This window comes from Rhinoderma darwinii, chromosome 5 (assembly GCF_050947455.1).
Source record: "Rhinoderma darwinii isolate aRhiDar2 chromosome 5, aRhiDar2.hap1, whole genome shotgun sequence".
In the NCBI taxonomy this organism is placed as follows: Eukaryota; Metazoa; Chordata; class Amphibia; order Anura; family Rhinodermatidae; genus Rhinoderma; species Rhinoderma darwinii.
The window spans coordinates 119,707,124-119,725,815 of record NC_134691.1 but is presented as its reverse complement, the minus strand read 5'-3'; the positions used below and the strand labels follow the sequence as shown (position 1 = coordinate 119,725,815).

At 42.3% G+C, this 18,692-nt stretch overlaps 1 long non-coding RNA gene across 1 annotated transcript; it reads left to right on the top strand.

Annotated features, from left to right (window-relative positions):
• The first annotated feature begins 7,777 nt into the window (after window positions 1-7,777).
• On the top strand, window positions 7,778-10,393 carry LOC142652700 (uncharacterized). The gene is made up of 2 exons (XR_012847891.1): window positions 7,778-7,830; window positions 10,302-10,393. It is a non-coding gene; the product is annotated as an uncharacterized LOC142652700 (long non-coding RNA).
• Window positions 10,394-18,692: the final 8,299 nt, after the last annotated feature.

The following is an 18,692-nucleotide window of genomic DNA, read 5'->3' as shown; positions in this document are numbered from 1 at the left end:
GAAGGGTTAAAAAAAACTTTCTAAATGCTGTTTTGAATACTTTGAGGGGTCTAGTTTTTAAAATGGGGTGTTTTATGGGGGTTTCTAATACATAGGCCCCTCAAAGCCTCTTCAGAACTGAACTGGTACCTTAAAAAAAAGCCTTTTGAAATTTTCTTAAAAATATGAGAAATTGCTGTTCATGTTCTAAGCCTTGTAACGTCCAAGAAAAATAAAATAATGCTCTAAAAACTATGCAGATCTAAAGTAGACATATGGGAAATGTGAACTAGTAACTATTTTGGCTGGTATAACCATTTGTTTTACAAGCACATGCATTTAAATTCGGAAAAATGCTATTTTTTCAAATTTTTCTATAAATTTTGCAATTTTTCACCAATAAACACTGAATATATCGACCAAATTTTACCACGAACATAAAGCCCAATGTCTCACGAGAAAACAATCTCAGAATTTCTTGGATAGGTTTAAGCATTCCGACGTTATTACCACATAAAGTGAAATATGTCAGATTTGAAAAATGGGCTCTGAGCCTTAAGGCCAAAACTAGGCTGCGTCCTTAAGGGGTTAAGGAAACTTGTCAGCACATTCATACTGCCCTTATCACAATTAACAACCAAAAAGGTCTCACAGGTATGGTAATTTGGCTAGGTATCACCCGCAAGGCGAAATGTTCTACCTCCAAAAATGTCACTATAAACTAGCGAAAACTCCACAATAACATTAGAAACCATGAGAAAAAGGAGTCATAGACTATAAGTACACAAGAAAATATAATTTTATTGTTACACTCAAAAAATACAAAAATATATAAAAACACAGGTACACAACGAGGTGTATAAAATTGAAAGTCAATAGGTGGATCAAGTGTCAAAAACCCTCAACACGGGCATGCCATATGTACAACAGTATAAGAGGTTCCGTTAGTATATAAATATATGGGGGAGAGAAAGCACCTCGCCGTCACATACAGACAGTGCTGGTTCACTGCAATAGAATCAGTGCCATCTCACCACCAGATAGTACATGCAAGTCAGCAGCAGATTAAAATAACGTCTACAGACTAGTAACACAAGAGTTACGTCTAACTCTTCAATTGCATGGTCCCAGAAATAGATCAAGGGAAAAGGAGCCGGCCTACTAAAGCCTGGTGTAAAGGGGAACCGAACGTCCGCTTAACAGAACCACTGATATGGCAAAACTGAAATTGAAGGCTTACCCATGGAGGTGTTTTAGAGATGAAGTGACCCACCGAGTGTTGAGGCACCCCGACGCGCGTTTCGCAAGTATCGCTTCCTCAGGGGGTACCCAGCAACCTGATCGGCTTCCGTAGCTGCCGGCAAGATGGCGCCGGGTCAGGAGCTGATCCGGCGTCATCAGCGGTGGAAGTCAGCTGTACTGTACAGCTGACATCCACCTGTAATGGCAGGAACCGGAGCTAGCTCCGATCCCTGCCATTAACCCCTTCGATGCAGCAATCGAAAGCGATTGCTGCATCGTAGCGGTTACTAGCAGATCGCCAGCCATGACAGGCAATCAGGACTGGCGACTGCTGTTATGGCAACAGGAGACACAATGGTCTCCTGCTCTGCTATTATGGAAGCCGATTTAGGCCCCGCCGGGAGGCAAAGCCTAATCGGCTTGCTGTCAGTGAATGACTGACAGATCTAATACATTGCACTACATAGGTAGTGCAATGTATTAGAAAAAAAAATATCTGACCGTTGGACCTTCAAGTCCCCTAGTGGGACTAGAGAAAAAGTGTAAAAAAAAGTATAAAAAAGTGTAAAAAAAAAGTGCAAAAAATAAAAGTTTGAAAACAAAAGTTTCAAGTAATCAAATAAAACACAATCCCCCTTTTACTCTTATCAAGTCCTTTATTATTGAAAAATAATAATAAACCATATGTATTTGGTATCGCCACGACCATAACGACCGGAGGTATCAAAATATTATATTATTTATTGCACGCGGTGAACAGCGTAAAAAAAAAACTTAAAAAACGTTACCAGAGTTTCTGTTTTTTGGTCACTTTGCCCTACAAATATTAGAATAAAAAGTGATCAAAAAGTCGCACGTATCCAAAAATGGTACCTATAAAAACTATAGCTCGTCCCACAAAAAACAAGCCCTCATACAACTGCGTCGACAAAAAAATTCAAAAGATATGGTTCTCACAACTTGGCGACAGAAAAAATACATTCTTTTTACAAAAGTAATTTTATTGTGCAAAAAGTTGTAAAACATGAAAAAGTGCTATAAATTAAGTATCGCCGGAATCGTACTGACCCGCAGAATAAAGTTAACATGTAATTTATAACGCATGGTGAACGCTGTATAAAAAAAACGAAAAAAGCTGTGCCAGAATTGCGTTTTTTTGTTTACCTGGCATCCCAAAAAATAGGATAAAAGGTGATCAAAAAGTTGCATGTACCCCAAAATGGTACCAATAATAACTACAGCTCGTCCCGCAACAAACCAGCCCTCATACCGCTACGTCTATGAAAAATAAAATTAGTTATGGCTCCAATAAGTCAGGAAATAAAAAAATTTGCAGTTGTGCCCGAGGGGAACATTTCTTCTGTTTGAAGAGGCGATTTATCAAGGACCTAAAATTAGGGAACCAGGAAAGGGAGGGCCCAAACATATCCGCTGGAAGCGAGGGTGCCCGTATTATACCAGGACAACACTTCCCAGCAAAATTCCCCAAACTGCAAAGGCGCGGAGTGTGGATCAAAAGGGGGATAATAAAGGACGCCATATATCAGTGCGACACCGGCCTGTGCAGAAAGGATTGTGTCACAGCGTAACACACATCTATGGATCATTTTATTGTTTTTTTTTACCCAATTATTATACCACCTGACTATGCCCCTTATATACTCTGCCCGGCTTACATATGCCCCCACATTATAAACGGAAACACCAGTAAGACTCCAAACAAAACTACTACCAAGCAAAATCCACGCTCCAAAAGCCAAATGGCATTTCCTCCCATCTGAACCCTACAGCGTCCCCAAACAGCAGTTTCCTTCCACATATATGGCACCGTCATACCCGGGAGAACTCTTTTAGCAATTTTTGGGGTGTGTGTCTCCAGTGGCATAAGCTGGGCACGACATATTTGCCACTGAATGGCATATCTAGGGAAAAATATACATTTTGAATTTGCACCATCCACAGCGCATTCATTTATGGAAAAGACCTGTGAGGTGAAAATGCTCACTACACCCCTTAATAAATTCCTTGAGGGGTGCAGTTTCCATAATGGGGTCACTTCTCAGGGGTTTATTTTTATTATTTCACATCAGAGCCTCTGCAGTTGTGAACCAATACTTTGTAAATCGCCAAATTAGGCCTCAATTTTACATGGTACGCGTCCACTCCTGAGCCTGGTCGACTGTCCAGGCAAGAGATTAGGGCCACATGTAGGGTGTTTCTAAAACCAGGAAACCCAGCATAATAATTAGAGAGCTGTCTTGTTATGGTGGCACAAGCTGGGCACCACATATTGGCATATCTATGGAAAAAAATTCCATTTTCACTCTGCAACATCGAGTGCACACCAATTTCTGCCAATCACCTGCAGGGTTAAAATGCTTACTACACCCCTAGGTAAATGCATTGAGGGGTGTAGTTTCCAAAATGGGGTCACTTATGGGGGGTTTCCACTGTTTTGGGCCCACAGGCGCCCAGAAACCAATCCAGGAACATCTGCACTCCAAATGGCGGTCCTTCCCTTCTGAGCCCTGCCGTTTGCCCAAACAGCAGTTTATGACCACATATGGGGTATTGCCGTACTCGGGAGAAATTGCTTTACAAATGTTGGGTTCTTTTTTTTCCTTTATTTGTTGCAAAAATGAAAAAAATTTGAGCTAAAGCTACGTCTTATTGAAGAAAAAGGATTGTTTTTATTTTCACTGCCCAATTCTAATAAATTCTATGAAACATCTGTGGGGTCAAAATGCTCACTACACCCCTAGATGAATTCCTCAAGAGGTGTAGTTTCCTAAATGGTGTCACTTTTTGGGCGTTTTCATTGTTTTTTTCCCTCAGGGGCTTTGTAAATGTGACATGGCCTCCGCAAACCATTCCTGCTCAATGTGATCTCCAAAAGCCAAATAGCGCTCTTTCCCTTCTAAGCCACGCCGTGTCTTCAAACAGCCGTTTATTACCACATGTGGGGCATTGTTTTATTCGGGAGAAATTGCTTTACAAATTTTGTGGTGCTTTTTCTCCTTCAGTCCTTGTGGAAATGAGAAAAAATAAGCTAAACCTACATTTTCTTTGAAAAAATGTAGATTTTTATTTTTAGGGCCTACTTCCAATAATTTCTGCAAAAAAACTGTGGGGTCAAATCGCTCACTATACCCATAGATAATTTCCTCAATGGGTGTAGTCTCCAAAATGGGGTCACTTGTGGGGGGTTTCCACTGTTTTGTCTCCTCAGGGACTTCGTAAATGTGACATGGCCTCCGCAAACCATTCCTGCTAAATGTGATCTCCAAAAGCCAAAAGGCACTCCATCCCTTCGAAGCCCTGCCGTGTGTCCAAACAGCCGTTTATTACCACATGTGGGGTATTGTTTTACTCGGGAGAAATTGCTTTACAAATTTTACCGTGCTTTTTCTCCTTCAGTCCTTGTGGAAATGAGAAAAAATTTGCTAAACCTACATTTTCTTTGAAAAAATTTAGATTGTCATTTTCAGGGCCTACTTCCAATAATTTATGCAAAAAACCTGTTGGGTCAAAACGCTCACTATACCCCTAGATAATTTCCTCAATGGGTGTAGTTTCCGAAATGGGGTCACTTGTGGGGGTTTTCCACTGTTTTGTCCCCTAAGGGGCTTTGTAAATGCGACCTGGCCTCCGCAAACCATTCCTGCTAAATTTGAGCTCCAAAAGCCAAATAGCGCTCTTTCCCTTCTAAGCCCTGCCGTGTCTCCAAACAACCGTTTATTACCACATATGGGGTATTGTTTTACTCGGGAGAAATTGCTTTACAAATTTTACGGTGCTTTTTCTCCTTTAGTCCTTGTGGAAATGAGAAAAAAAATCGATAAACCTACATTTTCTTTGAAAAAATGTTGATTTTAATTTTCATGGCCTACTTCCAATAATTTCTATAAAAAACCTGTGCTGTCAAAATGCTCACTGTACCCCTAGATAATTTCCTTGAGGTGTGTAGTTTCCCAGATGGGGTCACTTTTGGGGGATTTCCACTGTTTTGGCACCGCAAGAGCCCTTCAAACCTGACATGATGCCTAAAATTTATTCTAACAAAAATAAGGCCCCAAAATCCACTAGGTGCTCCTTTGCTTCTGAGGCCGGTGCTTCAGTCCAGTAGCACGCTAGGGCCACATGTGGGATATTTCCTAAAACTGCAGAAACTGGGCAACAAATATTGAGTTGCATTTCTCTGGAAAACCTTCTGTGTTATAAAAAAAATTGTATTAAAAATGTATTTCTGCAAAAAAATATGAAATTTGTACATTTCACCTCTACTTTGCTTTAATTCCTGTGAAATGTGTAAAGGGTTAAGACATTTTCTAAATGCTGTTTTGAATACTTTGAGGGGTGAAGTTTTTAAAATGGGGTGACTTTTTGGGGGTTTCTAATATATAAGGCCCTCAAAGCCACTTCACAACTGAACTGGTCCCTGTAAAAATGGCCTTTTGAAATTTTCTTGAAAATGTGAGAAATTGCTGCTAAAGTTCTAAGCCTTGTGATGTCATAGAAAAATAAAAGGATGTTCAAAAAACGATACCAATCTAAAATAGACATATGGGGGATGTTAATTAGCAACAATTTTGTGTGGTATAACTGCCTGTCTTACAAGCAGATACATTTAAATTGAGAAAAATGCTAATTTTTGCAATTTTTCACTAAATTTTGGTGTTTTTCACAATTAAATACTGAACATATCGAGCAAATTTTGCCAGTAACTTAAAGTCCAATGTGTCACGAGAAAACAATCTCAGAATCGCTTGGATAGGTGAAAGCATTCCGGAGTTATTACCACATAAAGTGAAACATGTCATATTTGAAAAATGAGGCTCGGTCAGGAAGGTCAAAAGTGGCTAAAGAGGGAAGGGGTTAAACCACTTTTAGTGAAACAATGGCCTTATTCTTTTTTTACTCTATATGTTTATGTATATTTTATTGTATTTAATTGTATTTATTTATTTTTTTAGTCTACTAAAAGCGATTGTTTGATCGTTGTTATAAAGCTTTGGTATACTCTGTATACTCATTACTGCCTGAGAGTAAAATTGCCACGCAATCTATTAGACCCTCCCTACGGCATGGCTGAAAAGACATATAGCCATGGTTGGCTAGGGGACTTTTGCTAGGGTCACTGCTACCACGACAACCCTTCGGATGCCTGCAATCGTATTCACTGGCTGCTGATGGGTGATAGAGGGAGCCCCCCTCCGTTGTCAAACCACTTAAATAGCGCAGTCACTATTGATGACAGCATTTAAAGGTTTTTTTCTGACACTCCAAAAATGAATAATTTGAACGTAATGTCTGAATGGGGTATTCCACTCTTAAAGGGGTTTTCCCATGAGAGACATTTATGACATATCCATAGGATATGTCATAAATGTCAGATAGATGCACGTCCCACCTCTGGGACCCGCACCTATCTCCAGAACGGTGCCCCCTAAACCCTGCCCTACCTTTTGTCTGATCTCACTGACTCCTGGTCACTTCCTAGTTGCATGGTCGGGAATTACGACAACAGCGTAGCTCGCTGAGCTACGCTGTTTCCATAACGCCCAATGTAGTGAATGGCAGTTAAGGAAGCAGCCTAGCATTCAAGCTACACTGTTTCTGTAACTACCATTAATTTCTATAGGACTTACTGAAACAGCGTAGCTCAGCGAGCTACGCTGTTTATGTAACTCACGACCATATAAGCTTTTACATGGTTGGAATTCACCTCATTCAGTCGCAACACCAAGTGGATTAACAGGGTTTAGGGGGCCCTGTTCTGGAGATAGGTGCGGGTCCCAGAGGTGGGACCCACATCTATCTGACAGTTATGGCATACCCTGTGGATATGTCATTAATGTCTCTCATAGGAAAACCCCTTTAAGCATTTATAGTATATCCACAGAGTGTATGTGAGATGCGCCGTTCTTCCGGACATGCACATCTTCACTTGATCACAGGAAGTAGGGCATATGCATTGCCTGTTTGATCCAGTACATTCCTTGAGGACCAGACGTCTTATTTGTCATAACAGTACAATAACCTTGGAAAATTAGTAATTAAAATTTGTAAGGGCACCATTATGCTACCCTCGGAGTAAGTGATCATGTGAAACATGCATTAGGGACTTGGATCATAGCGTATAGAGATGAGCGAACCGGGACAACCGAACCCGGTTTCGGTCCGAACTTCCGGTAAAGTTCGGTTCGCAGCGAATCCGAACTTCACCGGGTTCGGCCGAACCCGTTTTGACCGAACCCGGTCAAAAACATTATACAAATCGGCAGCCACTTATCTCTATCAATCACTGATAGAGAAAAGAGGCTGCTGATTAAAAATAAAATAAAAAGCATTTCATACGTACCCGGTCGTTGTCTTGTTGACGAGTCCCTCTTCTTCCTCCAGTCCGACCTTTTCTGACGCGGCAGCCTGTGATTGGCTGCAGAGGCCTCTGCAGCCTGTGATTGGCTGCAGAGGCCGCGGCAGCCTGTGATTGGCTGCAGCGCTCACAAGGCTGCATCGTCATCAAGGAATGTCGGGCCGGATGTCGAAAGGGACGCGTCACCAAGGCAACGGCCAGGAGACCGGACTGGAGGAAGCAGAAAGTTCTCGGTAAGTATGAACGTCTTTTTTTTTACAGGTACTGTGATCGGTAGTCACTGTCCATGGTACTGAAACAGTTACTGCCGATCAGTTAACTCTTTCAGCACCCTGGACAGTGACTATTTAGTGTATGTGCACACACACTAATTACGTCCGTAAATGACGGACGTATTTCGGCCGCAAGTACCGGACCGAACACAGTGCAGGGAGCCGGGCTCCTAGCATCATACTTATGTACGATGCTAGGAGTCCCTGCCTCTCTGCAGGACAACTGTCCCGTACTGTAATCATGTTTTCAGTAAGGGACAGTAGTTCCACGGAGAGGCAGGGACTCCTAGCATCGTACATAAATATGATGCTAGGAGCCCGGCTCCCTGCAGGGTGTTCGGTCCGGTACTTGCGGCCGAAATACGTCCGTCAATTACGGACGTAATTAGTGTGTGTGCACATACCCTTACTGACGTCGCCTAGCAACGCTGCCGTAATGACGGGTGCACACATGTAGCCACCCGTCATTACGGGGCCTCATGCACACGACCATAAAAACACCCGTTATCACGGGTCGTAATTACGACCCGAAATAGCGGGCCCATAGACTTCTGTTAGCCACGGGTACCTTCCCGTTTTCTCACGGGAAGGTGCCCGTGCCGTTAAAAAGATAGAACATGTTCTATTTTTTTATTTTACGGGCCGTGCTCGTAATTACGACTCGTAAGTACGAGCACGGCCGGCCGGCCACGGGCAGCCGGCCGCTTTTGCGAACCGTGCTGTCATTATAATTATAGCAGCACGGCCCGTAAAATAGAAAAATAGAACATGTTCTATTTTTTTAACGGCACGGGCACCTTCCCGTGAGAATACGGAAAGGTACCCGTGGGTAACAGAAGTCTATGAGCCCGTTATTGCGGGTCGTAATTACGACCCGCAATAACGGGTGTTTTTACGGTCGTGTGCATGATGGGAGCACGGCTCGGAAAAACGAACGGCTGCCCGTGCTCATCTCCTGAAATAATCTGTGCTGCCTTAAACTCTGTGGACAGGTCAGGATCCTGTTTCTTTTAAATGCTGCTAGGGAACCCGCTCGATCCACTATATAAGGCTACGCTACAGTGCAGCATTTAAAAGAAACAGGATCCTGACCTGTCCACAGAGTTTAAGGCAGCACAGAGTATTTCAGGAGATGAGCGTGCAGATTCAGTGCTGTTGTGAACTCTGCTCTTACCATTACGTAGCTCTCAGTCTGTTATCTCTCCTCCACTCCTGTCCTCAAGAACACCTTCACATGATTGGCAAGTCACCACGTAATGGTAAGAGCAGAGTTCACAGCAGCACAGAGTATTTCAGGAGATGAGCGTGCGGATCTTGTGCGTGGTGGTGACTTGCCAATCATGTGAACGTGTTATAGAGGACAGGAGTGGAGGAGATGAAACAGACTGAGCTACGTAATGGTAAGAACAGAGTTCACAGCAGCACAGAGTATTTCAGGAGAGGAGCGTGCAGATTCAGTGCTGCTGTGAACTCTGCTCTTACCATTACGTAGCTCAGTCTGTTACCTCTCCTCCACTCCTGTCCTCAATAACACCTTCACGTGATTGGCAAGTCACCACCCCGCACAAGATCCGCACGCTCATCTCCTGAAATACTCTGTGCTGCTGTGAACTCTGCTCTTACCATTACGTGGTGACTTGCCAATCATGTGAAGGTGTTCTGGAGGACAGGAGTGGAGGAGAGGTAACAGACTGAGAGCTACGTAATGGTAAGAGCAGAGTTCGCAGCAGCACTGAATCTGCACGCTCATCTCCTGAAATACTCTGTGCTGCCTTAAACTCTATGGACAGGTCAGGATCCTGTTTCTTTTAAATGCTGCACTGTAGCGCAGCCGTATATAGTGGATCGAGCGGGTTCCCCAGCAGCATTTAAAAGAAACCGTGTTTGTGTATGTGTGTGTTTGTGTATATATGTGTGTTTGGGTATGTGACTTTGTCTGTTTTTGTTTTTATATGTGTGTGTGTGTATATATGGGTGTGTTTGTGTATATGTGTTTTGTGTATATGTTTGTGTATATATGGGTGTATTTGTGTATATGTTTGTGTGTAGATGTTTGTGTGTGTTTTTGTATGTGTATATGGGTGTGTGTTTGTGTGTATATATGGGTGTGTTTGTGTATATGTGTTTGTGTATATGTGTGTTTGGGTATGTGTGTTTTTGTTTGTATATGTGTTTGTGTATATGTGTTCGTGTATGTGTGTATATCTGTGTGTGTGTGTGTTTGGATATGTGTGTTTTTGTTTGTATATGTGTGAGTTCGTGTATATGTGTGTTTGTCTGTTTATGTGTGTGTGTATATCTTGTTGTGTTTGTGTATATATGTGTGTGTCTGTGTATGGTTGTTTGTTTGTGTGTGCGTGTATATATGTGTGTAGGTGAGTAGAAGTATTGGTATTGTTCACATTGATAACTGTTTTTTTATGTTGTTGCAGATTTTGATGTACCGATTGGACTACATCTACGATTCGTTGGACTACTGCGTAGATCTGCGTTTTTTCAAATTTTAATAAAATGGTTAACGAGGGTTTTGTTGGGGATTTCTTATTTCAATAAAAAAGAATTGTCTTTGTGTTTTTTTTTTCAAACTTTATTAGTGCCTAGATAATGGCAGTTGGCTGATTGACAGCGTCCATTATTAAGGCGGTACTTAGTGTTAGCCGGTGCAGAGGCTAGCACTAACCACCCATTATTACCCCGGTACCCACCACCACCAGGGGTGCCGGGAAGAGCTTGGTACGATCCAGTACCCGACCATCTGTTGTGATGGTCGGGTACTGGGGCGGCCGTAGGCTGGTATTATGAGGCTGGGAAGGGCCAAAATCAGTGGACCTTCCCACCCTTGTAATGCTAGGCTGCTGCTGCTGTGTTGTATCGGGCTGGTTATAAAAATGGGGGGGACCCCCACGTCGTTTTTTTTTTGGAATTTAACAAATTTAGCAATAGACGGGTCCCCCACATTTTTAATAACCAGCCATATACAAGGCCGCAGCAGTCTGGCATTACATGGGTGGGAAGGGCCACTGGTTTTGTCCATTCCCAGGCTAATAACACTGTGTTGTATGTGGCTGGTTATGATAAATTGGGTGGAACCCCATGTCTTTTTTAAAAAAAAAATGTAAATAAATAAATAATTTAAAAAAATGACGTGGGGTCCCCCCCACTTTTATAACCAGCCAGATACAACACAGCAGCAGCAGCCTAGCATTACAAGGGTGGGAAGGTCCACTGTTTTTGGCCCTTCCCAGCCTCATAATACCAGCCTGCGGCCGCCCCAGGGCCCGACCATCACAACAGATGGTCGGGTACTGGATCGTACCTGGCTCTTCCCGGCACCCCTGGTGGTTTTGGGTACCGGGGTAATAATGGTGGTTAGTGTTAGCCTCTGCACCGGCTAACACTAAGCCTCGCATTAGTAATGGATGTTGTCACTCAGACAGCGGCCATTACTAAAGTGGTAGTAATAAAATTTGAAAAGACAAAGATATAGATAAAATATTTTATTGAAATAAAGCACCCCCAACACAACCCTCATTAACCATTTTATTGTAGAAAAAAAACCGTCATCGAAGTAGTCCTCGAAACCGACGTAGTCCAAACACCAAACCTGTAAAAAAATAAAATAATGAAATAAAACATGTTGTAGGCTTAGATTCAGTTTAATGTGTGATACTGACTGTTATACCATGTATAGAAGCCTGCCGCAAAGTTGACTTAGATACAGGGCGCCAGCAGACAGTATCATACATGGCCATACATACATATATACAAATATACATACATATATACAAACATACATACATATATACAAGCATGCACATATATACATGCAAATATACATACATGCAAACATACACACATATATACATGCAAACTATCATACATACATGCATACACACACACATGAAAACATACATACATACAAACAAACATGCAAAGATACATAAGATACATACATACATATATACAAGCATGCACAAATATACATGCAAACATAAATACATGCAAACATAATTACATACATGCACATATATATAAACATACATGCAAACATACATGCAAAAATAAAAACATGCAAACATACATACATGCACATATATACATACATACATGACAACATACATACAAACATACATGACAACATACATACATGCAAACATACATACATGCAAACATACATACACACATGCAAACATATATACATGCAAATATACATACAAACATGCACATGTATACATACATGCCAACATACATGCAAACATACATGCACATATATACATACATACATGACAACATACATACATGCAAATATACATACATACACACATGCACATATATACATACATGCCAACATACATGCACATATATACATACATGACAACATACATACATACATGACAACATGCATACATATATATATATACACACATGCAAATATACATACATTCATGCAAACATACATGCAAACATACATACATACATACAAATATACATACACACATGCACATATATACATACATGACAACATACATACATACATGACAACATACATGCAAAAATACATACATGCAAACATACATACATGCAAATATATACATGCAAATATACATACAAACATGCACATATATACATACATGCCAACATACATGCAAACATACATGCACAGATATACATACATACATACATGCCAACATACATACATGCCAAAAAATAATAATAATACGTTCATACTTACTTTCCTCCTGTCCGGCCTCCAGCGATGACGTTTCATTCATGTCGCCGCTGCAGCCTGTGATTGGCTGCAGAGGCGGTCACGTGGGATGAAGCGTCATCCTGACGTGCGTGACCGCCACTACAGCCTGTGATTGGCTGCAGCGGCGAAAGGGATGAAACGTCATCGCTGGAGGCCGGACAGGAGGAAAGTAAGTACGAACGTATAATTTTTATTTTTTTATTACATTTAAATGGTATTTTCCGCGCGCCGAGCATGTACTGTGAAGGTTGCTGAAAGAGTTAGTGCAGCCCATTAACTCTATCAGCACCCTGGACAGTAGCATGCTCGGCGCACGTAAGTGACAGGTTCGGTCAGAACTAGTTCGGTCCGAACCGAACTTTTTTGTGAAATTCGGCGAACTAGCCGAACCGAACTTTTGATAAGTTCGCTCATCTCTAATAGCGTACATGGTTACCTGGAACATGGGTAAGGTTATTTTACCTCAAGTTTTGTTCTACATGTTTTGATGATTTGCACTTGTTTAGTGGCTGGAATAATTTAGAAATAATGACAATTACAACTATTTTTAAATCTGTACTGTGCTGTTTTACTGTTTAACTACAGCTCCCTTTAACCGGTTCAGGACTATTTTGAGCCTTCAGGACCAGACACCGTTCAGCCATTTTTAGCACACGTTCGTTAAACAGCTATAACTTTTTTTATTTGTTGGGCTAACGACGTGATTTTTGCGATGTTTTTTTCATAGACAATGCAGGTTTCTTTTTTTTTCTTTTTAGAAACATCCTTTTTGCTATTTTAGAATTTCTAGCCTTAAAGTTTGAAAATAATAGTAAAAAGTATGCTTTTTTACGTTTCAGCTATTTCTTTCTGATAATATCGTTTTACCCTAAAATCAACCTTTTATTTGTTATCGTCATTGTCTACTGTAAATTTTGATATATTACATGTCTATTTTAGGGTAATTGGGTCAGGGCTAGCGTTACAAAAATGATTGGCAGGGGAACGTTTGTTGGGGTTGGTATTTTATGTATATTTATTATTAATGTTTTTGCAATTGATTTTACATTTATTTTTTTATTATTATGCTCTGTCCCTCAAAAACACCTTCGGGGGACCTTATTTTTTCACACCAGCCCTAGTTACAGGGTAAATCAGTCTTCTTATAGTGACTATTGTCACTAATAGGGCTGTGCTGGGTTTAGTTAGACCCAGCAGCAGCCTGCCATTAACGACATCACGGCGATCATGTGACTAGTCATATGATCACTTGAACCAATAGAGGCAGTGGCACTGCTGCTGCCCCTATTCTATACACAGCACTCATTGAGCGGTGTGTACAAGTGACCAGAGAAGATAGAAGCAGCGAAAGCTGCTTTGATCTTCTCCTCAATGTCCCCGGCAGTCACTGACTGCCAGGGACCCGACATTCAGCTGCCCGATCGCTGGGGCAGCTAGCTAAAACCCACATATTATACTGTGAGGTGGCAGTTATGGAGGCTTTATACTGTGTGGAGGGCAGCTGTGGTGGTGGTTGTGGGGGATTTATACTGTTTGGGGACAGCTATGAGGGTATTTTACTGTGGCACCTATGGGGGCATTATACTCTGGGGAGGGCAGCTATAGGAGCATTATCCTGTGTGGGTACAGCTATAGGGGTGTTATCCTGTGTGGGGGCATCTAGAGGGTAATTCTCTTGTGTGGGGCAGCTATGGGGCACTATACCGTGTTGGGGCACTAAGGGGTCATTATGCTGTATGGGGGCAGCTTTATGGGCATTATACTGTGTATGGAGGCACTATATGGGCATTATACTGTGCGGGGGCAGCATAAGGGGAATTATACTGTGTGAGGGCAGCTATAGGAGCATTATACTGTGTGTGGGGGTTCTATGGGGGCATTATACTGTGGCAAAGCACTATGGGAGAATGCTACTGTGTGGGCTCAATCAGGTGTATATGGGTCGGGATTGGGCAATGTTAGAGGCGTGGCTTAAAAGGAAAAAAATATTGCACTACATGCGCTGCATCGGTTGTCCCTCTTTACAATACTTGAAAGTTAGGGCAGTTATAGGGGCCTTATACTGTCTGGGGCACTAAGGGGTCATTATAGTGTGTAGGGGCAGCTATAGGAGCCTTATATTGTGTGGGAAGACACTATCGAGGCATTATACTGTGTGGGGGCAGCTATAGGGGCATTATCCTGTGTGGGGACAGCTATAGGGGCATTATCCTGTGTGGGGACAGCTATTAGGGTATGATACTGTGTGGGTGCCCACTGGGATGGGGCCCACTCAGATGTGGTTCACCCCCCTGTGCTAAACCCATAGCTAAGCCTTTGATGGCCACTAATGGACGGTTGGGTCACATGTCCATAGTCGGGCCTCAGTGACGCACAGCAGCAGGATACCTTGGGACCGCCCCATCCCCAGCCAGCACAGTTGTCGTTGTTTTGGATATTGCATGGACTTATTTTTCGATTTGAGCATCTAACTACCGGCCTCTAACTACGAATGATGTTGACATACGTCAGACGAAATGGGGCTAAGTACGGTAGTAGGGGATCCAAACAAAAGTGTCGGCCAAGAGTGAATCCCAGCCTCAAAGTTATGGAACCACTGGCATAGGGTATTAAAGGGAATGTGTCGCTAGAAAAATATTTTTTTGTTTGTTAAACTGTTAGTATATAAATGATTACACATTATTCTAATTTTTTTAATTTTTTCACAAGTCAGGAAATATTATAAATTAGATTCAAATTTTATAACATTTCCATGTGCTGGTCACTAGAGAGAGCAATTCCCAAAATTGCAGCATTGGCATGCGGTAAAGCAACCTCATTGCTTTATGCTGCAAAATTGGAGAAGACACACTTGCTCTAGTGTCCTCAAACAATCCCCCCTCCTTTATCCTGGCTAGTGCCAGGAGAAAGGAGGGGGTTGAATGTTCAAACCTCCTACACTGTGTGCCGCCATTTTTTGAGCGAATGCACAGTGTAGGAGGATTAGATACAGTGGTAATCACACAGTATAACACGAACATACACACACACAAACATAACTTACCTGCTCCTGCCGCCGCCGCTGTCACTGCCGCTGCCTCCACTCCCTCCGCTCCTAGTCGTTGCTTCTGAACATATGGATGGAAGCCGCGACCGGAAGTAGTCATCTTACTGTCCGGCCGTGGCTTCTGGTCCACATGAAAATGGCGCCGGATGTCGCTCTGCCGAAGACCTTCCTTTTGGACTGTGTGGGAGCGGCGTATGCGCCGTTCCCACACAGACGGCGTACGCTATAGTGAATGGAACGGCTCCCGTTCGCATTCTCTATGGGGATGTATGTACCGTATTCCATCTCTGTATGTGTCGTTAATCGACACATACAGAGATGAAAAAAAAATGGCAGCCCCATAGAGAAGTAAAAGAAAGAAAAAAGAAAAAAGTACAACACAAAAACACAAATAAATAAAATTTATTTTAATGACATAAAAGCAATAACATATATAAATAAAAAAAAATGTTCGTGACACCTTCCCAATTTTCCTGTCTTGCCAATTTTTTATTATAATTATATGATGCCTGTACTTTGACCCTATTTGACATCTGGGTAATTGTAATATATGTGATTATTATTTTTTAGTGAAGAGTGTGATCAATTGCGGCCTGGTATGATGTACAGTTCCTACTGCATAATCACAAAATTTTAAAGTAGATCTGTCGCATATTTATGCTGCCATGTCATGCAGTACGCATCCAAGGCTGCCAGCTTGCGTCCAAGCGACTGGAGGGTAACAGGGAGCATGATTATTTAAATATACTTGGACTCAAGCCGGCCACGCGCCGCAAGTATAAGGCCCCATGCACACGACTGTAAAATTGCCCGTAACCACAGAAGGTGATTACGGTCCATAATTACGGGCCGATATGTTTCTATGGCCGACGGACACCTTCCTGTATATTTACGGGAGGGTGTGCGTGCCGTAGAAACCCGCCAATAAAAATAGGACATGTCCTATTTTTTGATTTTACGGACCGTGCTCCCATACTTTATAATGGTAGCACGGCCTGTGAAAACATCCGGCTGTGTGATGCCGAACGTGCCCGTAATTACAGGTCGTAATTACGGGCATAGTCGAGTGCATGGGGCCTTAGATCTAAATACTCAGAAACTTCTTAGCATGACCTAATAAATGACTGCACGCTGAAATCAGCATTTATTTTACTTTTTATGCTGCTTTCAGACAGGGTAGCATAAATATTTGACAGATCCTATTTACTCTATATTGATTGCTTAGTGGATTATTTTATGTATTTGATACCAGAATAGTGATATATATCATGTAATAATTGCATAATTGACTGCACCATCACTTGTGAGTGTTGGCTATGTTACACAGCCGACATTCCACTCCAACGGACGTGATAAGAGAGTGCTCCTATCCCGGCCATTTAACCCCTAAGGGTATGTGCACACGACCTCTTTTTAGACGTAATGGAGGCGTATTACGCCTCGAATTACGCCTGAAAAGACGGCTCCAATACGTCGGCAAACATCTACCCATTGCTTGCAATGGGTCTTATGATGTTCTGTGCAGACGAGCTGTCATTTTACACATCACTGTCAAAATACGGCGTGTAAAATGACGGCTCGTCAAAAGAAGTGCAGGACACTTCTTGGGACGTTTTTGGAGCCGTTTTCTCATAGACTCTATTGAAAACAGCTCCAAAAACGGCCGTAAAAAACGCAGTGGATTATTTTATGTATTTGATACCAGAATAGTGATATATATCATGTAATAATTGCATAATTGACTGCACCATCACTTGTGAGTGTTGGCTATGTTACACAGCCGACATCCCACTCTAACGGACGGGATAAGAGAGTGCTCCTATCCCGGCCATTTAACCCCTAAGGGTATGTGCACACGACCTCTTTTCAGACGTAATGGAGGCGTTTTACGCCTCGAATTACGCCTGAAAAGACGGCTCCAATACGTCGGCAAACATCAGCCCAAAGAGGTCGTGTGCACATACCCTTAGGAAGAACTGAGGGCCTATGTTAGTCCCCTGTCTGCCATAAAACCATTTGCACCCCCTGATTGTATCGCGGATGTGCAGATGGGGTGAGAGAGGGAGCCCCCACAAACTGACACAGGTTTCCGTTTCCATCACCATTGATTTCAATGGTGACGGATCCGGTGCCCATAGTTTCCGCTTGTCTCTGTTGTGCACCGGACCCGTAGTTTTGCCGGAAGTAATAACATAGTCGACTACGCTATTTCTTCCGGCAAAACTACGGGTCCGGTGCACAACAGAGACAAACGGAAACCATGGACACCGGATCAGTCACCATTGAAATCAATGGATCAATGGTGATGGAAACTGAAACCTCTGGTTTCCGTCTGTGTCAGTTTGTGTCTGTTCAGGGTCAAATTCTGATGGAAAGTTAGCCCAGCATTACACTGTTTTTGGCCCTTCCCAGCCTCATAATGCCAGCCTGAGGCCGCCCCGGTACCCGGCCTTCACTCCAGATGGTTGTGTATTGGATTGTACCCAGTTCTTCACGATACCCCTAGTGGCGGTAGGTATCGGGGTAATAATGGGGGTTTAGTGACAGCCTTTTTACTGGGTAACACTAAGCCTTGCCTTAGTAATGGACGCTGTCAAACAGACAACTTCCATTACTAAGGCGCTAATAAGGTATTAAAAAATCATAGAGACATAAGAAAATATTTTTATTGAATTAAAAACTCCCCCACAAGACCCTCGTTAACCATTTTATTTTAAAAAAAAACCTAGATCATCGCAGTAGCCGCCAAATCTAGACTATAGTCGAACGAATCTACAACGTAGTACAATAGGTCCAGCGGAACCTGCAAAACAAAAAATATATAACGTTAGTAGTGTGAAAAAAAACAAAAACTCACCTACAGCAGACTTCTGTCTCCCCACCCCCCCCCCCCCCCCCGGTGCCGCAATAGAAACTAGTTGTCAATGAAAAATAATTCCCTTGGGCAAGTTCACACGGTGCTAAAAAAAACACGACATATAAACGTGTCGAATACACTAGCGTTTCTTGCGAAGAACTTTTTTAAAT